This window comes from Equus caballus, unplaced genomic scaffold, assembly GCF_041296265.1.
Source record: "Equus caballus isolate H_3958 breed thoroughbred unplaced genomic scaffold, TB-T2T haplotype1-0000019, whole genome shotgun sequence".
In the NCBI taxonomy this organism is placed as follows: Eukaryota; Metazoa; Chordata; class Mammalia; order Perissodactyla; family Equidae; genus Equus; species Equus caballus.
Window position 1 is genome coordinate 6,224,457 of NW_027222392.1, and position 21,113 is coordinate 6,245,569.

Here is a 21,113-nt window from a genome sequence, read left to right on the forward strand (position 1 = left end):
CTGCACGTTGTGCCTTTCAGCTCTAGGGCAAAGTAGCACACCCAGAGCAGAAGTCCTACTTCAGCCAGATCAGGCCTGCAAAGAAACTGCGTTTCACAGGCCTTTGGAAGAGATGTTCCCGGTAGGCTGTAAGAGCACTGTGCAGAGCGAGTTGTTTCTTAGCTTCCCAAAGAGCTGGAAGCAAGATGCTGTGGGGCCCAACTCGCCCTTTGGAAAGAAGCCTGCACGTTGTGCCTTTCAGCTCTAGGGCAAAGTAGCACACCCAGAGCAGAAGTCCTACTTCAGCCAGATCAGGCCTGCAAAGAAACTGCGTTTCACAGGCCTTTGGAAGAGATGTTCCCGGTAGGCTGTAAGAGCACTGTGCAGAGCGAGTTGTTTCTTAGCTTCCCAAAGAGCTGGAAGCAAGATGCTGTGGGGCCCACCTCGCCCTTTGGAAAGAAGCCTGCACGTTGTGCCTTTCAGCTCTAGGGCAAAGTAGCACACCCAGAGCAGAAGTCCTACTTCAGCCAGATCAGGGCTGCAAAGAAACTGCGTTTCACAGGCCTTTGGAAGAGATGTTCCCGGTAGGCTGTAAGAGCACTGTGCAGAGCGAGTTGTTTCTTAGCTTCCCAAAGAGCTGGAAGCAAGATGCTGTGGGGCCCAACTCGCCCTTTGGAAAGAAGCCTGCACGTTGTGCCTTTCAGCTCTAGGGCAAAGTAGCACACCCAGAGCAGAAGTCCTACTTCAGCCAGATCAGGCCTGCAAAGAAACTGCGTTTCACAGGCCTTTGGAAGTGATGTTCCCGCTAGGCTGTAAGAGCACTGTGCAGAGCGAGTTGTTTCTTAGCTTCCCAAAGAGCTGGAAGCAAGATGCTGTGGGGCCCAACTCGCCCTTTGGAAAGAAGCCTGCACGTTGTGCCTTTCAGCTCTAGGGCCATGTGGCACACCCAGAGCAGAAGTCCTACTTCAGCCAGATCAGGCCTGCAAAGAAACTGCGTTTCACAGGCCTTTGGAAGAGATGTTCCCGGTAGGCTGTAAGAGCACTGTGCAGAGCGAGTTGTTTCTTAGCTTCCCAAAGAGCTGGAAGCAAGATGCTGTGGGGCCCAACTCGCCCTTTGGAAAGAAGCCTGCACGTTGTGCCTTTCAGCTCTAGGGCAAAGTAGCACACCCAGAGCAGAAGTCCTACTTCAGCCAGATCAGGCCTGCAAAGAAACTGCGTTTCACAGGCCTTTGGAAGAGATGTTCCCGGTAGGCTGTAAGAGCACTGTGCAGAGCGAGTTGTTTCTTAGCTTCCCAAAGAGCTGGAAGCAAGATGCTGTGGGGCCCAACTCGCCCTTAGGAAAGAAGCCTGCACGTTGTGCCTTTCAGCTCTAGGGCAAAGTAGCACACCCAGAGCAGAAGTCCTACTTCAGCCAGATCAGGCCTGCAAAGAAACTGCGTTTCACAGGCCTTTGGAAGAGATGTTCCCGGTAGGCTGTAAGAGCACTGTGCAGAGCGAGTTGTTTCTTAGCTTCCCAAAGAGCTGGAAGCAAGATGCTATGGGGCCCAACTCGCCCTTTGGAAAGAAGCCTGCACGTTGTGCCTTTCAGCTCTAGGGCAAAGTAGCACACCCAGAGCAGAAGTCCTACTTCAGCCAGATCAGACCTGCAAAGAAACTGCGTTTCACAGGCCTTTGGAAGAGATGTTCCCGGTAGGCTGTAAGAGCACTGTGCAGAGCGAGTTGATTCTTAGCTTCCCAAAGAGCTGGAAGCAAGATGCTGTGGGGCCCAACTCGCCCTTTGGAAAGAAGCCTGCACGTTGTGCCTTTCAGCTCTAGGGCAATGTAGCACACCCAGAGCAGAAGTCCTACTTCAGCCAGATCAGGCCTGCAAAGAAACTGCGTTTCACAGGCCTTTGGAAGAGATGTTCCCGGTAGGCTGTAAGAGCACTGTGCAGAGCGAGTTGTTTCCTAACTTCCCAAAGAGCTGGAAGCAAGATGCTGTGGGGCCCAACTCGCCCTTTGGAAAGAAGCCTGCACGTTGTGCCTTTCAGCTCTAGGGCAAAGTAGCACACCCAGAGCAGAATTCCTACTTCAGCCAGATCAGGCCTGCAAAAAACTGCGTTTCACAGGCCTTTGGAAGAGATGTTCCCGGTAGGCTGTAAGAGCACTGTGCAGAGCGAGTTGTTTCTTAGCTTCCCAAAGAGCTGGAAGCAAGATGCTGTGGGGCCCAAGTTGCCCTTTGTAGAGAAGCCTGCACGTTGTGCCTTTCAGCTCTAGGGCAAAGTAGCACACCCGGAGCAGAAGTCCTACTTCAGCCAGATCAGGCCTGCAAAGAAACTGCGTTTCACAGGCCTTTGGAAGAGATGTTCCCGGTAGGCTGTAAGAGGACTGTGCAGAGCGAGTTGTTTCTTAGCTTCCCAAAGAGCTGGAAGCAAGATGCTCTGGGGCCCAACTCGCCCTTTGGAAAGAAGCCTGCACGTTGTGCCTTTCAGCTCTAGGGCAAAGTAGCACACCCAGAGCAGAAGTCCTACTTCAGCCAGATCAGGCCTGCAAAGAAACTGCGTTTCACAGGCCTTTGGAAGAGATGTTCCCGGTAGGCTGTAAGAGCACTGTGCAGAGCGAGTTGTTTCTTAGCTTCCCAAAGAGCTGGAAGCAAGATGCTGTGGGGCCCAACTCGCCCTTTGGAAAGAAGCCTGCACGTTGCGCCTTTCAGCTCTAGGGCAAAGTAGCACACCCGGAGCAGAAGTCCTACTTCAGCCAGATCAGGCCTGCAAAAAACTGCGTTTCACAGGCATTTGGAAGAGATGTTCCCGGTAGGCTGTAAGAGCACTGTGCAGAGCGAGTTGCTTCTTAGCTTCCCAAAGAGCTGGAAGCAAGATGCTGTGGGGCCCAACTCGCCCTTTGGAAAGAAGCCTGCACGTTGTGCCTTTCAGCTCTAGGGCAAAGTAGCACACCCAGAGCAGAAGTCCTACTTCAGCCAGATCAGGCCTGCAAAGAAACTGCCTTTCACAGGCCTTTGGAAGAGATGTTCCAGGTAGGCTGTAAGAGCACTGTGCAGAGCGAGTTGTTTCTTAGCTTCCCAAAGAGCTGGAAGCAAGATGCTGTGGGGCCCAAGTCGCCCTTTGTAGAGAAGCCTGCACGTTGTGCCTTTCAGCTCTAGGGCAAAGTAGCACACCCAGAGCAGAAGTCCTACTTCAGCCAGATCAGGCCTGCAAAGAAACTGCGTTTCACAGGCCTTTGGAAGAGATGTTCCCACTAGGCTGTAAGAGCACTGTGCAGAGCGAGTTGTTTCTTAGCTTCCCAAAGAGCTGGAAGCAAGATGCTGTGGGGCCCAACTCGCCATTTGAAAGAAGCCTGCACGTTCTGCCTTTCAGCTCTAGGGCAAAGTAGCACACCCAGAGCAGAAGTCCTACTTCAGTCAGATCAGGCTTGCAAAGAAACTGCGTTTCACAGGACTTTGGAAGAGATGTTCCCGGTAGGCTGTAAGAGCACTGTGCAGAGCGAGTTGTTTCTTAGCTTCCCAAAGAGCTGGAAGCAAGATGCTGTGGGGCCCAACTCGCCCTTTGGAAAGAAGCCTGCACGTTGTGCCTTTCAGCTCTAGGGCAAAGTAGCACGCCCAGAGCAGAAGTCCTACTTCAGCCAGATCAGGCCTGCAAAGAAATTGCGTTTCACAGGCCTTTGGAAGAGATGTTCCCACTAGGCTGTAAGAGCACTGTGCAGAGCGAGTTGTTTCTTAGCTTCCCAAAGAGCTGGAAGCAAGATGCTGTGGGGCCCAACTCGCCCTTTGGAAAGAAGCCTGCACGTTGTGCCTTTCAGCTCTAGGGCAAAGTAGCACACCCAGAGCAGAAGTCCTACTTCAGCCAGATCAGGCCTGCAAAGAAACTGCGTTTCACAGGCCTTTGGAAGAGATGTTCCCGGTAGGCTGTAAGAGCACTGTGCAGAGCGAGTTGTTTCTTAGCTTCCCAAAGAGCTGGAAGCAAGATGCTGTGGGGCCCAACTCGCCCTTTGGAAAGAAGCCTGCACGTTGTGCCTTTCAGCTCTAGGGCAAAGTAGCACACCCAGAGCAGAAGTCCTACTTCAGCCAGATCAGGCCTGCAAAGAAACTGCGTTTCACAGGCCTTTGGAAGAGATGTTCCCGGTAGGCTGTAAGAGCACTGTGCAGAGCTAGTTGTTTCTTAGCTTCCCAAAGAGCTGGAAGCAAGATGCTGTGGGGCCCAACTCGCCCTTTGGAAAGAAGCCTGCACGTTGTGCCTTTCAGCTCCAGGGCAAAGTAGCACACCCAGAGCAGAAGTCCTACTTCAGCCAGATCAGGCCTGCAAAGAAACTGCGTTTCACAGGCCTTTGTAAGAGATGTTCCCGCTAGGCTGTAAGAGCACTGTGCAGAGCGAGTTGTTTCTTAGCTTCCCAAAGAGCTGGAAGGAAGATGCTGTGGGACCCAACTCGCCCTTTGGAAAGAAGCCTGCACGTTGTGCTTTTCAGCTCTAGGGCAAAGTAGCACACCCAGAGCAGAAGTCCTACTTCAGCCAGATCAGGCCTGCAAAGAAACTGCGTTTCACAGGCCTTTGGAAGAGATGTTCCCGGTAGGCTGTAAGAGCACTGTGCAGAGCGAGTTGTTTCTTAGCTTCCCAAAGAGCTGGAAGCAAGATGCTGTGGGACCCAACTCACCCTTTGGAAAGAAGCCTGCACGTTGTGCCTTTCAGCTCTAGGGCAAAGTAGCACACCCAGAGCAGAAGTCCTACTTCAGCCAGATCAGGCCTGCAAAGAAATTGCGTTTCACAGGCCTTTGGAAGAGATGTTCCCGCTAGGCTGTAAGAGCACTGTGCAGAGCGAGTTGTTTCTTAGCTTCCCAAACAGCTGGAAGCAAGAGGCAGTGGGGCCCAACTCGCCCTTTGGAAAGAAGCCTGCACGTTGTGCCTTTCAGCTCTAGGGCAAAGTAGCACACCCAGAGCAGATGTCCTACTTCAGCCAGATCAGGCCTGCAAAGAAACTGCGTTTCACAGGCCTTTGGAAGAGATGTTCCCGGTAGGCTGCAAGAGCACTGTGCAGAGCGAGTTGTTTCTTAGCTTCCCAAAGAGCTGGAAGCAAGATGCTGTGGGGCCCAACTCGCCCTTTGGAAAGAAGCCTGCACGTTGTGCCTTTCAGCTCTAGGGCAAAGTAGCACACCCAGAGCAGAAGTCCTACTTCAGCCAGATCAGGCCTGCAAAGAAACTGCGTTTCACAGGCCTTTGGAAGAGATGTTCCCCGTAGGCTGTAAGAGCACTGTGCAGAGCGAGTTGTTTCTTAGCTTCCCAAAGAGCTGGAAGCAAGATGCTGTGGGGCCCAACTCGCCCTTTGGAAAGAAGCCTGCACGTTGTGCCTTTCAGCTCTAGGGCAAAGTAGCACACCCAGAGCAGAAGTCCTACTTCAGCCAGATCAGGCCTGCAAAGAAACTGCGTTTCACAGGCCTTTGGAAGAGATGTTCCCGGTAGGCTGCAAGAGCACTGTGCAGAGCGAGTTGTTTCTTAGCTTCCCAAAGAGCTGGAAGCAAGATGCTGGGGGCCCAACTCGCTCTTTGGAAAGAAGCCTGCACGTTGTGCCTTTCAGCTCTAGGGCAAAGAAGCACACCCAGAGCAGAAGTCCTACTTCAGCCAGATCAGGCCTGCAAAGAAACTGCATTTCACAGGCCTTTGGAAGAGATGTTCCCGGTAGGCTGTAAGAGCACTGTGCAGAGCGAGTTGTTTCTTAGCTTCCCAAACAGCTGGAAGCAAGAGGCAGTGGGGCCCAACTCGCCCTTTGGAAAGAAGCCTGCACGTTGTGCCTTTCAGCTCTAGGGCAAAGTAGCACACCCAGAGCAGAAGTCCTACTTCAGCCAGATCAGGACTTCAAAGAAACTGCGTTTCACAGGCCTTTGGAAGAGATGTTCCCGGTAGGCTGCAAGAGCACTGTGCAGAGCGAGTTGTTTCTTAGCTTCCCAAAGAGCTGGAAGCAAGATGCTGTGGGGCCCAACTCGCCCTTTGGAAAGAAGCCTGCACGTTGTGCCTTTCAGCTCTAGGGCAAAGTAGCACACCCAGAGCAGAAGTCCTACTTCAGCCAGATCAGGCCTGCAAAGAAACTGCGTTTCACAGGCCTTTGGAAGAGATGTTCCCACTAGGCAGTCAGAGAACTGTGCAGAGCGAGTTGTTTCTTAGCTTCCCAAAGAGCTGGAAGCAAGATGCTGTGGGGCCCAACTCGCCCTTTGGAAAGAAGCCTGCACGTTGTGCCTTTCAGCTCTAGGGCAAAGTAGCACACCCAGAGCAGAAGTCGCACTTCAGCCAGATCAGGCCTGCAAAGAAATTGCGTTTCACAGGCCTTTGGAAGAGATGTTCCCGGTAGGCTGCAAGAGCACTGTGCAGAGCGAGTTGTTTCTTAGCTTCCCAAAGAGCTGGAAGCAAGATGCTGTGGGGCCCAACTCGCCCTTTGGAAAGAAGCCTGCACGTTGTGCCTTTCAGCTCTAGGGCAAAGTAGCACACCCAGAGCAGAAGTCCTACTTCAGCCAGATCAGGCCTGCAAAGAAACTGCGTTTCACAGGCCTTTGGAAGAGATGTTCCCACTAGGCTGTAAGAGCACTGTGCAGAGCGAGTTGTTTCTTAGCTTCCCAAAGAGCTGGAAGCAAGATGCTGTGGGGCCCAACTCGCCCTTTGGAAAGAAGCCTGCACGTTGTGCCTTTCAGCTCTAGGGCAATGTAGCACACCCAGAGCAGAAGTCCTACTTCAGCCAGATCAGGCCTGCAAAGAAACTGCGTTTCACAGGCCTTTGGAAGAGATGTTCCCACTAGGCTGTAAGAGCACTGTGCAGAGCGAGTTGTTTCTTAGCTTCCCAAAGAGCTGGAAGCAAGATGCTGTGGGGCCCAACTCGCCCTTTGGAAAGAAGCCTGCACGTTGTGCCTTTCAGCTCTAGGGCAAAGTAGCACACCCAGAGCAGAAGTCCTACTTCAGCCAGATCAGGCCTGCAAAGAAACTGCGTTTCACAGGCCTTTGGAAGAGATGTTCCCGGTAGGCTGTAAGAGCACTGTGCAGAGCGAGTTGTTTCTTAGCTTCCCAAAGAGCTGGAAGCAAGATGCTGGGGGGCCCAACGCGCCCTTTGTAGAGAAGCCTGCACGTTGTGCCTTTCAGCTCTAGGGCAAAGTAGCACACCCAGAGCAGAAGTCCTACTACAGCCAGATCAGGCCTGCAAAGAAACTGCGTTTCACAGGCCTTTGGAAGAGATGTTCCCACTGTGCTGTAAGAGCACTGTGCAGAGCGAGTTGTTTCTTAGCTTCCCAAAGAGCTGGAAGCAAGATGCTGTGGGGCCCAACTCGCCCTCTGGAAAGAAGCCTGCACGTTTTGCCTTTCAGCTCTAGGGCAATGTAGCACACCCAGAGCAGAAGTCCTACTTCAGCCAGATCAGGCCTGCAAAGAAACTGCGTTTCACAGGCCTTTGGAAGAGATGTTCCCGGTAGGCTGTAAGAGCACTGTGCAGAGCGAGTTGTTTCTTAGCTTCCCAAAGAGCTGGAAGCAAGATGCTGTGGTGCCCAACTCGCCCTTTGGAAAGAAGCCTGCACGTTGTGCCTTTCAGCTCTAGGGCAAAGTAGCACACCCAGAGCAGAAGTCCTACTTCAGCCAGATCAGGCCTGCAAAGAAACTGCGTTTCACAGGCCTTTGGAAGAGATGTTCCCGCTAGGGTGTAAGAGCACTGTGCAGAGCGAGTTGCTTCTTAGCTTCCCAAAGAGCTGGAAGCAAGATGCTGTGGGGCCCAACTCGCCCTTTGGAAAGAAGCCTGCACGTTGTGCCTTTCAGCTCTAGGGCAAAGTAGCACACCCAGAGCAGAAGTCCTACTTCAGCCAGATCAGGCCTGCAAAGAAATTGCATTTCACAGGCCTTTGGAAGAGATGCTCCCGGTAGGCTGTAAGAGCACTGTGCAGAGCGAGTTGTTTCTTAGCTTCCCAAAGAGCTGGAAGCAAGATGCTGTGGGGCCCAACTCGCCCTTTGTAGAGAAGCCTGCACGTTGTGCCTTTCAGCTCTAGGGCAAAGTAGCACACCCAGAGCAGAAGTCCTACTTCAGCCAGATCAGGCCTGCAAAGAAACTGCGTTTCACAGGCCTTTGGAAGAGATGTTCCCGGTAGGCTTTAAGAGCACTGTGCAGAGCGAGTTGTTTCTTAGCTTCCCAAAGAGCTGGAAGCAAGATGCTATGGGGCCAAACTCGCCCTTTGGAAAGAAGCCTGCACGTTGTGCCTTTCAGCTCTAGGGCAAAGCAGCACACCCAGAGCAGAAGTCCTACTTCAGCCAGATCAGGCCTGCAAAGAAACTGCGTTTCACAGGCCTTTGGAAGAGATGTTCCCGGTAGGATGTAAGAGCACTGTGCAGAGCAAGTTGTTTCTGAGCTTCCCAAAGAGCTGGAAGCAAGATGCAGTGTGGCCCAAGTCGCCCTTTGGAGAGAAGCCTGCACGTTGTGCCTTTCAGCTCTAGGGCAAAGTAGCACACCCAGAGCAGAAGTCCTACTTCAGCCAGATCAGGCCTGCAAAGAAACTGCGTTTCACAGACCTTTGGAAGAGATGTTCCCGGTAGGCTGTAAGAGCACTCTGCAGAGCGGGTTGTTTCTTAGATTCCCAAAGAGCTGGAAGCAAGTTGCCGTGGGGCCCAACTCGCCCTTTGGAAAGAAGCCTGCACGTTGTGCCTTTCAGCTCTAGGGCAAAGTAGCACACCCAGAGCAGAAGTCCTACTTCAGCCAGATCAGGCCTGCAAAGAAACTGCGTTTCACAGGCCTTTGGAAGAGATGTTCCCGGTAGGCTGTAAGAGCACTGTGCACAGCGGGTTGTTTCTTAGGTTACCAAAGAGCTGGAAGCAAGATGCTGTGGGGTGCAACTCGCCCTTTGGAAAGAAGCCAGCACGTTGTGCCTTTCAGCTCTAGGGCAAAGTAGCGCACCCAGAGCAGAAGTCCTACTTCAGCCAAATCAGGCGTGCAAAGAAACTGCGATTCACAGGCCTTTGGAAGAGATGTTCCCGGTAGGCCGTAAGAGCACTGTGCAGAGCGAGTTGTTTCTTAGCTTCCCAAAGAGCTGGAAGCAAGATGCTGTGGGGCCCAACTCGCCCTTTGGAAAGAAGCCTGCACGTTGTGCCTTTCAGCTCTAGGGCAAAGTAGCACACCCAGAGCAGAAGTCCTACTTCAGCCAGATCAGGCCTGCAAAGAAACTGCGTTTCACAGGCCTTTGGAAGGGATGTTCCCGGTAGGCTGTAAGAGCACTGTGCAGAGCGAGTTGTTTCTTAGCTTCCCAAAGAGCTGGAAGCAAGATGCTGTGGGGCCCAACTCGCCCTTTGGAAAGAAGCCTGCACGTTGTGCCTTTCAGCTCTAGGGCAAAGTAGCACACCCAGAGCAGAAGTCCTACTTCAGCCAGATCAGGCCTGCAAAGAAACTGCGTTTCACAGGCCTTTGGAAGAGATGTTCCCGGTAGGCTGCAAGAGCACTGTGCAGAGCGAGTTGTTTCTTAGCTTCCCAAAGAGCTGGAAGCAAGATGCTGTGGGGCCCAACTCGCCCTTTGGAAAGAAGCCTGCACGTTGTGCCTTTCAGCTCTAGGGCAAAGTAGCACACCCAGAGCAGAAGTCCTACTTCAGCCAGATCAGGCCTGCAAAGAAACTGCGTTTCACAGGCCTTTGGAAGAGATGTTCCCACTAGGCTGTCAGAGCACTGTGCAGAGCGAGTTGTTTCTTAGCTTCCCAAAGAGCTGGAATCAAGATGCTGTGGGGCCCAACTCGCCCTTTGGAAAGAAGCCTGCACGTTGTGCCTTTCAGCTCTAGGGCAAGGTAGCACACCCAGAGCAGAAGTCCTACTTCAGCCAGATCAGGCCTGCAAAGAAACTGCGTTTCACAGGCCTTTGGAAGAGATGTTCCCGGTAGGCTGTAAGAGCACTGTGCAGAGCGAGTTGTTTCTTAGCTTCCCAAAGAGCTGGAAGCAAGATGCTGTGGGGCCCAACTCGCCCTTTGGAAAGAAGCCTGCACATTGTGCCTTTCAGCTCTAGGGCAAAGTAGCACACCCAGAGCAGAAGTCCCACTTCAGCCAGATCAGGCCTGCAAAGAAACTGCGTTTCACAGGCCTTTGTAAGAGATGTTCCCGCTAGGCTGTAAGAGCACTGTGCAAAGCGAGTTGTTTCTTAGCTTCCCAAAGAGCTGGAAGCAAGATGCTGTGGGGCCCAACTCGCCCTTTGGAAAGAAGACTGCACGTTGTGCCTTTCAGCTCTAGGGCAAAGTAGCACACCCAGAGCAGAAGTCCTACTTCAGCCAGATCAGGCCTGCAAAGAAACTGCGTTTCACAAGCCTTTGGAAGAGATGTTCCCGGTAGGCTGTAAGAGCACTGTGCAGAGCGAGTTGTTTCTTAGCTTCCCAAAGAGCTGGAAGCAAGATGCTGTGGGGCCCAACTCGCCCTTTGGAAAGAAGCCTGCCCGTTGTGCCTTTCAGCTCTAGGGCAAAGTAGCACACCCAGAGCAGAAGTCCTACTTCAGCCAGATCAGGCCTGCACAGAAACTGCGTTTCACAGGCCTTTGGAAGAGATGTTCCCGGTAGGCTGTAAGAGCACTGTGCAGAGCGAGTTGTTTCTTAGCTTCCCAAAGAGCTGGAAGCAAGATGCTGTGGGGCCCAACTCGCCCTTTGGAAAGAAGCCTGCACGTTGTGCCTTTCAGCTCTAGGGCAAAGTAGCACACCCAGAGCAGAAGTCCTACTTCAGCCAGATCAGGCCTGCAAAGAAACTGCGTTTCACAGGCCTTTGGAAGAGATGTTCCCACTAGGCTGTAAGAGCACTGTGCAGAGCGAGTTGTTTCTTAGCTTCCCAAAGAGCTGGAAGCAAGATGCTGTGGGGCCCAACTCGCCCTTTGTAGAGAAGCCTGCACGTTGTGCCTTTCAGCTCTAGGGCAAAGTAGCACACCCAGAGCAGAAGTCCTACTTCAGCCAGATCAGGCCTGCAAATAAACTGCGTTTCACAGGCCTTTGGAAGAGATGTTCCCGGTAGGCTTTAAGAGCACTGTGCAGAGCGAGTTGTTTCTTAGCTTCCCAAAGAGCTGGAAGCAAGATGCTATGGGGCCCAACTCGCCCTTTGGAAAGAAGCCTGCACGTTGTGCCTTTCAGCTCTAGGGCAAAGCAGCACACCCAGAGCAGAAGTCCTACTTCAGCCAGATCAGGCCTGCAAAGAAACTGCGTTTCACAGGCCTTTGGAAGAGATGTTCCCGGTAGGATGTAAGAGCACTGTGCAGAGCAAGTTGTTTCTGAGCTTCCCAAAGAGCTGGAAGCAAGATGCAGTGTGGCCCAAGTCGCCCTTTGGAGAGAAGCCTGCACGTTGTGCCTTTCAGCTCTAGGGCAAAGTAGCACACCCAGAGCAGAAGTCCTACTTCAGCCAGATCAGGCCTGCAAAGAAACTGCGTTTCACAGACCTTTGGAAGAGATGTTCCCGGTAGGCTGTAAGAGCACTCTGCAGAGCGGGTTGTTTCTTAGATTCCCAAAGAGCTGGAAGCAAGTTGCCGTGGGGCCCAACTCGCCCTTTGGAAAGAAGCCTGCACGTTGTGCCTTTCAGCTCTAGGGCAAAGTAGCACACCCAGAGCAGAAGTCCTACTTCAGCCAGATCAGGCCTGCAAAGAAACTGCGTTTCACAGGCCTTTGGAAGAGATGTTCCCGGTAGGCTGTAAGAGCACTGTGCACAGCGGGTTGTTTCTTAGGTTACCAAAGAGCTGGAAGCAAGATGCTGTGGGGTGCAACTCGCCCTTTGGAAAGAAGCCAGCACGTTGTGCCTTTCAGCTCTAGGGCAAAGTAGCGCACCCAGAGCAGAAGTCCTACTTCAGCCAAATCAGGCGTGCAAAGAAACTGCGATTCACAGGCCTTTGGAAGAGATGTTCCCGGTAGGCCGTAAGAGCACTGTGCAGAGCGAGTTGTTTCTTAGCTTCCCAAAGAGCTGGAAGCAAGATGCTGTGGGGCCCAACTCGCCCTTTGGAAAGAAGCCTGCACGTTGTGCCTTTCAGCTCTAGGGCAAAGTAGCACACCCAGAGCAGAAGTCCTACTTCAGCCAGATCAGGCCTGCAAAGAAACTGCGTTTCACAGGCCTTTGGAAGGGATGTTCCCGGTAGGCTGTAAGAGCACTGTGCAGAGCGAGTTGTTTCTTAGCTTCCCAAAGAGCTGGAAGCAAGATGCTGTGGGGCCCAACTCGCCCTTTGGAAAGAAGCCTGCACGTTGTGCCTTTCAGCTCTAGGGCAAAGTAGCACACCCAGAGCAGAAGTCCTACTTCAGCCAGATCAGGCCTGCAAAGAAACTGCGTTTCACAGGCCTTTGGAAGAGATGTTCCCGGTAGGCTGCAAGAGCACTGTGCAGAGCGAGTTGTTTCTTAGCTTCCCAAAGAGCTGGAAGCAAGATGCTGTGGGGCCCAACTCGCCCTTTGGAAAGAAGCCTGCACGTTGTGCCTTTCAGCTCTAGGGCAAAGTAGCACACCCAGAGCAGAAGTCCTACTTCAGCCAGATCAGGCCTGCAAAGAAACTGCGTTTCACAGGCCTTTGGAAGAGATGTTCCCACTAGGCTGTCAGAGCACTGTGCAGAGCGAGTTGTTTCTTAGCTTCCCAAAGAGCTGGAAGCAAGATGCTGTGGGGCCCAACTCGCCCTTTGGAAAGAAGCCTGCACGTTGTGCCTTTCAGCTCTAGGGCAAGGTAGCACACCCAGAGCAGAAGTCCTACTTCAGCCAGATCAGGCCTGCAAAGAAACTGCGTTTCACAGGCCTTTGGAAGAGATGTTCCCGGTAGGCTGTAAGAGCACTGTGCAGAGCGAGTTGTTTCTTAGCTTCCCAAAGAGCTGGAAGCAAGATGCTGTGGGGCCCAACTCGCCCTTTGGAAAGAAGCCTGCACATTGTGCCTTTCAGCTCTAGGGCAAAGTAGCACACCCAGAGCAGAAGTCCCACTTCAGCCAGATCAGGCCTGCAAAGAAACTGCGTTTCACAGGCCTTTGTAAGAGATGTTCCCGCTAGGCTGTAAGAGCACTGTGCAAAGCGAGTTGTTTCTTAGCTTCCCAAAGAGCTGGAAGCAAGATGCTGTGGGGCCCAACTCGCCCTTTGGAAAGAAGACTGCACGTTGTGCCTTTCAGCTCTAGGGCAAAGTAGCACACCCAGAGCAGAAGTCCTACTTCAGCCAGATCAGGCCTGCAAAGAAACTGCGTTTCACAAGCCTTTGGAAGAGATGTTCCCGGTAGGCTGTAAGAGCACTGTGCAGAGCGAGTTGTTTCTTAGCTTCCCAAAGAGCTGGAAGCAAGATGCTGTGGGGCCCAACTCGCCCTTTGGAAAGAAGCCTGCCCGTTGTGCCTTTCAGCTCTAGGGCAAAGTAGCACACCCAGAGCAGAAGTCCTACTTCAGCCAGATCAGGCCTGCACAGAAACTGCGTTTCACAGGCCTTTGGAAGAGATGTTCCCGGTAGGCTGTAAGAGCACTGTGCAGAGCGAGTTGTTTCTTAGCTTCCCAAAGAGCTGGAAGCAAGATGCTGTGGGGCCCAACTCGCCCTTTGGAAAGAAGCCTGCACGTTGTGCCTTTCAGCTCTAGGGCAAAGTAGCACACCCAGAGCAGAAGTCCTACTTCAGCCAGATCAGGCCTGCAAAGAAACTGCGTTTCACAGGCCTTTGGAAGAGATGTTCCCACTAGGCTGTAAGAGCACTGTGCAGAGCGAGTTGTTTCTTAGCTTCCCAAAGAGCTGGAAGCAAGATGCTGTGGGGCCCAACTCGCCCTTTGGAAAGAAGCCTGCACGTTGTGCCTTTCAGCTCTAGGGCAAAGTAGCACACCCAGAGCAGATGTCCCACTTCAGCCAGATCAGGCCTGCAAAGAAACTGCATTTCACAGGCCTTTGGAAGAGATGTTCCCGGTAGGCTGTAAGAGCACTGTGCAGAGCGAGTTGTTTCTTAGCTTCCCAAAGAGCTGGAAGCAAGATGCTGTGGGGCCCAACTCGCCCTTTGTAGAGAAGCCTGCACGTTGTGCCTTTCAGCTCTAGGGCAAAGTAGCACACCCAGAGCAGAAGTCCTACTTCAGCCAGATCAGGCCTGCAAAGAAACTGCGTTTCACAGGCCTTTGGAAGAGATGTTCCCGGTAGGCTTTAAGAGCACTGTGCAGAGCGAGTTGTTTCTTAGCTTCCCAAAGAGCTGGAAGCAAGATGCTGTGGGGCCCAACTCGCCCTTTGGAAAGAAGCCTGCACGTTATGCCTTTCAGCTCTAGGGCAAAGCAGCACACCCAGAGCAGAAGTCCTACTTCAGCCAGATCAGGCCTGCAAAGAAACTGCGTTTCACAGGCCTTTGGAAGAGATGTTCCCGGTAGGATGTAAGAGCACTGTGCAGAGCAAGTTGTTTCTGAGCTTCCCAAAGAGCTGGAAGCAAGATGCAGTGTGGCCCAAGTCGCCCTTTGGAAAGAAGCCTGCACGTTGTGCCTTTCAGCTCTAGGGCAAAGTAGCACACCCAGAGCAGAAGTCCTACTTCAGCCAGATCAGGCCTGCAAAGAAACTGCGTTTCACAGACCTTTGGAAGAGATGTTCCCGGTAGGCTGTAAGAGCACTCTGCAGGGCGGGTTGTTTCTTAGATTCCCAAAGAGCTGGAAGCAAGTTGCCGTGGGGCCCAACTCGCCCTTTGGAAAGAAGCCTGCACGTTGTGCCTTTCAGCTCTAGGGCAAAGTAGCACACCCAGAGCAGAAGTCCTACTTCAGCCAGATCAGGCCTGCAAAGAAACTGCGTTTCACAGGCCTTTGGAAGAGATGTTCCCGGTAGGCTGTAAGAGCACTGTGCACAGCGGGTTGTTTCTTAGGTTACCAAAGAGCTGGAAGCAAGATGCTGTGGGGTGCAACTCGCCCTTTGGAAAGAAGCCAGCACGTTGTGCCTTTCAGCTCTAGGGCAAAGTAGCGCACCCAGAGCAGAAGTCCTACTTCAGCCAAATCAGGCCTGCAAAGAAACTGCGATTCACAGGCCTTTGGAAGAGATGTTCCCGGTAGGCCGTAAGAGCACTGTGCAGAGCGAGTTGTTTCTTAGCTTCCCAAAGAGCTGGAAGCAAGATGCTGTGGGGCCCAACTCGCCCTTTGGAAAGAAGCCTGCACGTTGTGCCTTTCAGCTCTAGGGCAAAGTAGCACACCCAGAGCAGAAGTCCTACTTCAGCCAGATCAGGCCTGCAAAGAAACTGCGTTTCACAGGCCTTTGGAAGGGATGTTCCCGGTAGGCTGTAAGAGCACTGTGCAGAGCGAGTTGTTTCTTAGCTTCCCAAAGAGCTGGAAGCAAGATGCTGTGGGGCCCAACTCGCCCTTTGGAAAGAAGCCTGCACGTTGTGCCTTTCAGCTCTAGGGCAAAGTAGCACACCCAGAGCAGAAGTCCTACTTCAGCCAGATCAGGCCTGCAAAGAAACTGCGTTTCACAGGCCTTTGGAAGAGATGTTCCCGGTAGGCTGCAAGAGCACTGTGCAGAGCGAGTTGTTTCTTAGCTTCCCAAAGAGCTGGAAGCAAGATGCTGTGGGGCCCAACTCGCCCTTTGGAAAGAAGCCTGCACGTTGTGCCTTTCAGCTCTAGGGCAAAGTAGCACACCCAGAGCAGAAGTCCTACTTCAGCCAGATCAGGCCTGCAAAGAAACTGCGTTTCACAGGCCTTTGGAAGAGATGTTCCCGGTAGGCTGTAAGAGCACTGTGCAGAGCGAGTTGTTTCTTAGCTTCCCAAAGAGCTGGAAGCAAGATGCTGTGGGGCCCAACTCGCCCTTTGGAAAGAAGCCTGCACGTTGTGCCTTTCAGCTCTAGGGCAAAGTAGCACACCCAGAGCAGAAGTCCTACTTCAGCCAGATCAGGCCTGCAAAGAAACTGCGTTTCACAGGCCTTTGGAAGAGATGTTCCCGGTAGGCTGTAAGAGCACTGTGCAGAGCGAGTTGTTTCTTAGTTTCCCAAAGAGCTGGAAGCAAGATGCTGTGGGGCCCAACTCGCCCTTTGGAAAGAAGCCTGCACGTTGTGCCTTTCACCTCTAGGGCAAAGTAGCACACCCAGAGCAGAAGTGCTACTTCAGCCAGATCAGGCCTGCAAAGAAACTGCGTTTCACAGGCCTTTGGAAGAGATGTTCCCGGTAGGCTGTAAGAGCACTGTGCAGAGCGAGTTGTTTCTTAGCTTCCCACAGAGCTGGAAGGAAGATGCTGTGGGGCCCAACTCGCCCTTTGGAAAGAAGCCTGCACGTTGTGCCTTTCAGCTCTAGGGCAATGTAGCACACCCAGAGCAGAAGTCCTACTTCAGCCAGATCAGGCCTGCAAAGAAACTGCGTTTCACAGGCCTTTGGAAGAGATGTTCCCACTAGGCTGTAAGAGCACTGTGCAGAGCGAGTTGTTTCTTAGCTTCCCAAAGAGCTGGAAGCAAGATGCTGTGGGGCCCAACTCGCCCTTTGGAAAGAAGCCTGCACGTTGTGCCTTTCAGCTCTAGGGCAAAGTAGCACACCCAGAGCTGAAGTCCTACTTCAGCCAGATCAGGCCTGCAAAGAAACTGCGTTTCACAGGCCTTTGGAAGAGATGTTCCCGGTAGGCTGTAAGAGCACTGTGCAGAGCGAGTTGTTTCTTAGCTTCCCAAAGAGCTGGAAGCAAGATGCTGTGGGGCCCAACTCGCCCTTTGGAAAGAAGACTGCACGTTGTGCCTTTCAGCTCTAGGGCAAAGTAGCACACCCAGAGCAGAAGTCCTACTTCAGCCAGATCAGGCCTGCAAAGAAACTGCGTTTCACAGGCCTTTGGAAGAGATGTTCCCGGTAGGCTGTAAGTGCACTGTGCAGAGCGAGTTGTTTCTTAGCTTCCCAAAGAGCTGGAAGCAAGATGCTGTGGGGCCCAACTCGCCCTTTGGAAAGAAGCCTGCACATTGTGCCTTTCAGCTCTAGGGCAAAGTAGCACACCCAGAGCAGAAGTCCCACTTCAGCCAGATCAGGCCTGCAAAGAAACTGCGTTTCACAGGCCTTTGTAAGAGATGTTCCCGCTAGGCTGTAAGAGCACTGTGCAAAGCGAGTTGTTTCTTAGCTTCCCAAAGAGCTGGAAGCAAGATGCTGTGGGGCCCAACTAGCCCTTTGGAAAGAAGACTGCACGTTGTGCCTTTCAGCTCTAGGGCAAAGTAGCACACCCAGAGCAGAAGTCCTACTTCAGCCAGATCAGGCCTGCAAAGAAACTGCGTTTCACAAGCCTTTGGAAGAGATGTTCCCGGTAGGCTGTAAGAGCACTGTGCAGAGCGAGTTGTTTCTTAGCTTCCCAAAGAGCTGGAAGCAAGATGCTGTGGGGCCCAACTCGCCCTTTGGAAAGAAGCCTGCCCGTTGTGCCTTTCAGCTCTAGGGCAAAGTAGCACACCCAGAGCAGAAGTCCTACTTCAGCCAGATCAGGCCTGCAAAGAAACTGCGTTTCACAGGCCTTTGGAAGAGATGTTCCCACTAGGCTGTCAGAGCACTGTGCAGAGCGAGTTGTTTCTTAGCTTCCCAAAGAGCTGGAAGCAAGATGCTGTGGGGCCCAACTCGCCCTTTGGAAAGAAGCCTGCACGTTGTGCCTTTCAGCTCTAGGGCAAAGTAGCACACCCAGAGCAGAAGTCCCACTTCAGCCAGATCAGGCCTGCAAAGAAACTGCGTTTCACAGGCCTTTGGAAGAGATGTTCCCACTAGGCTGTAAGAGCACTGTGCAGAGCGAGTTGTTTCTTAGCTTCCCAAAGAGCTGGAAGCAAGATGCTGTGGGGCCCAACTCGCCCTTTGGAAAGAAGCCTGCACGTTGTGCCTTTCAGCTCTAGGGCAAAGTAGCACACCCAGAGCAGATGTCCCACTTCAGCCATATCAGGCCTGCAAAGAAACTGCATTTCACAGGCCTTTGGAAGAGATGTTCCCGGTAGGCTGTAAGAGCACTGTGCAGAGCGAGTTGTTTCTTAGCTTCCCAAAGAGCTGGAAGCAAGATGCTGTGGGGCACAACTCGCCCTTTGGAAAGAAGCATGCACGTTGTGCCTTTCAGCTCTAGGGCAAAGTAGCACACCCAGAGCAGAAGTCCCACTTCAGCCAGATCAGGCCTGCAAAGAAACTGCGTTTCCCAGGCCTTTGGAAGAGATGTTCCCGGTAGGCTGTAAGAGCACTGTGCAGAGCGAGTTGTTTCTTCGCTTCCCAAAGAGCTGGAAGCAAGATGCTGTGGGGCCCAACTCGCCCTTTGGAAAGAAGCCTGCACGTTGTGCCTTTCAGCTCTAGGGCAAAGTAGCACACCCAGAGCAGAAGTCCTACTTCAGCCAGATCAGGCCTGCAAAGAAACTGCGTTTCACAGGCCTTTGGAAGAGATGTTCCCGGTAGGCTGTAAGAGCACTGTGCAGAGCGAGTTGTTTCTTAGCTTCCCAAAGAGCTGGAAGCAAGATGCTGTGGGGCCCAACTCGCCCTTTGGAAAGAAGCCTGCACGTTGTGCCTTTCAGCTCTAGGGCAAGGTAGCACACCCAGAGCAGAAGTCCTACTTCAGAAGGATCAGGCCTGCAAAGAAACTGCGTTTCACAGGCCTTTGGAAGAGATGTTCCCGGTAGGCTGTAAGAGCACTGTGCAGAGCGAGTTGTTTCTTAGCTTCCCAAAGAGCTGGAAGCAAGATGCTGTGGGGCCCAACTCGCCCTTTGGAAAGAAGCCTGCACGTTGTGCCTTTCAGCTCTAGGGCAAAGTAGCACACCCAGAGCAGAAGTGCTACTTCAGCCAGATCAGGCCTGCAAAGAAAATGCGTTTCACAGGCCTTTGGAAGAGATGTTCCCGGTAGGCTGTAAGAGCACTGTGCAGAGCGAGTTGTTTCTTAGCTTCCCAAAGAGCTGGAAGCAAGATGCTGTGGGGCCCAACTCGCCCTTTGGAAAGAAGCCTGCACGTTGTGCCTTTCAGCTCTAGGGCAAAGTAGCACACCCAGAGCAGAAGTCCCACTACAGCCAGATCAGGCCTGCAAAGAAACTGCGTTTCACAGGCCTTTGGAAGAGATGTTCCCGGTAGGCTGTAAGAGCACTGTGCAGAGCGAGTTGTTTCTTAGCTTCCCAAAGAGCTGGAAGCAAGATGCTGTGGGGCCCAACTCGCCCTTTGGAAAGAAGCCTGCACGTTGTGCCTTTCAGCTCTAGGGCAAAGTAGCACACCCAGGGCAGAAGTCCTACTTCAGCCAGATCAGGCCTGCAAAGAAACTGCGTTTCACAGGCCTTTGGAAGTGATGTTCCCGCTAGGCTGTAAGAGCACTGTGCAGAGCGAGTTGTTTCTTAGCTTCCCAAAGAGCTGGAAGCAAGATGCTGTGGGGCCCAACTCGCCCTTTGGAAAGAAGCCTGCACGTTGTGCCTTTCAGCTCTAGGGCAAAGTAGCACACCCAGAGCAGAAGTCCTACTTCAGCCAGATCAGGCCTGCAAAGAAACTGCGTTTCACAGGCCTTTGGAAGAGATGTTCCCGGTAGGCTGTAAGAGCACTGTGCAGAGCGAGTTGTTTCTTAGCTTCCCAAAGAGCTGGAAGCAAGATGCTGTGGGGCCCAACTCGCCCTTTGGAAAGAAGCCTGCACGTTGTGCCTTTCAGCTCTAGGGCAAGGTAGCACACCCAGAGCAGAAGTCCTTCTTCAGAAGGATCAGGCCTGCAAAGAAACTGCGTTTCACAGGCCTTTGGAAGAGATGTTCCCGGTAGGCTGTAAGAGCACTGTGCAGAGCGAGTTGTTTCTTAGCTTCCCAAAGAGCTGGAAGCAAGATGCTGTGGGGCCCAACTCGCCCTTTGGAAAGAAGCCTGCACGTTGTGCCTTTCAGCTCTAGGGCAAAGTAGCACACCCAGAGCAGAAGTGCTACTTCAGCCAGATCAGGCCTGCAAAGAAAATGCGTTTCACAGGCCTTTGGAAGAGATGTTCCCGGTAGGCTGTAAGAGCACTGTGCAGAGCGAGTTGTTTCTTAGCTTCCCAAAGAGCTGGAAGCAAGATGCTGTGGGGCCCAACTCGCCCTTTGGAAAGAAGCCTGCACGTTGTGCCTTTCAGCTCTAGGGCAAAGTAGCACACCCAGAGCAGAAGTCCCACTACAGCCAGATCAGGCCTGCAAAGAAACTGCGTTTCACAGGCCTTTGGAAGAGATGTTCCCGGTAGGCTGTAAGAGCACTGTGCAGAGCGAGTTGTTTCTTAGCTTCCCAAAGAGCTGGAAGCAAGATGCTGTGGGGCCCAACTCGCCCTTTGGAAAGAAGCCTGCACGTTGTGCCTTTCAGCTCTAGGGCAAAGTAGCACACCCAGAGCAGAAGTCCTACTTCAGCCAGATCAGGCCTGCAAAGAAACTGCGTTTCACAGGCCTTTGGAAGTGATGTTCCCGCTAGGCTGTAAGAGCACTGTGCAGAGCGAGTTGTTTCTTAGCTTCCCAAAGAGCTGGAAGCAAGATGCTGTGGGGCCCAACTCGCCCTTTGGAAAGAAGCCTGCACGTTGTGCCTTTCAGCTCTAGGGCAAAGTAGCACACCCAGAGCAGAAGTCCTACTTCAGCCAGATCAGGCCTGCAAAGAAACTGCGTTTCACAGGCCTTTGGAAGAGATGTTCCCGGTAGGCTGTAAGAGCACTGTGCAGAGCGAGTTGTTTCTTAGCTTCCCAAAGAGCTGGAAGCAAGATGCTGTGGGGCCCAACTCGCCCTTTGGAAAGAAGCCTGCACGTTGTGCCTTTCAGCTCTAGGGCAAAGTAGCACACCCAGAGCAGAAGTCCTACTTCAGCCAGATCAGGCCTGCAAAGAAACTGCGTTTCACAGGCCTTTGGAAGAGATGTTCCCGGTAGGCTGTAAGAGCACTGTGCAGAGCGAGTTGTTTCTTAGCTTCCCAAAGAGCTGGAAGCAAGATGCTGTGGGGCCCAACTCGCCCTTTGGAAAGAAGCCTGCATGTTGTGCCTTTCAGCTCTAGGGCAAAGTAGCACACCCAGAGCAGAAGTCCTACTTCAGCCAGATCAGGCCTGCAAAGAAACTGCGTTTCACAGGCCTTTGGAAGAGATGTTCCCGGTAGGCTGTAAGAGCACTGTGCAGAGCGAGTTGTTTCTTAGCTTCCCAAAGAGCTGGAAGCAAGATGCTGTGGGGCCCAACTCGCCCTTTGGAAAGAAGCCTGCACGTTGTGCCTTTCAGCTCTAGGGCAAAGTAGCACACCCAGAGCAGAAGTCCTACTTCAGCCAGATCAGGCCTGCAAAGAAACTGCGTTTCACAGGCCTTTGGAAGAGATGTTCCCGG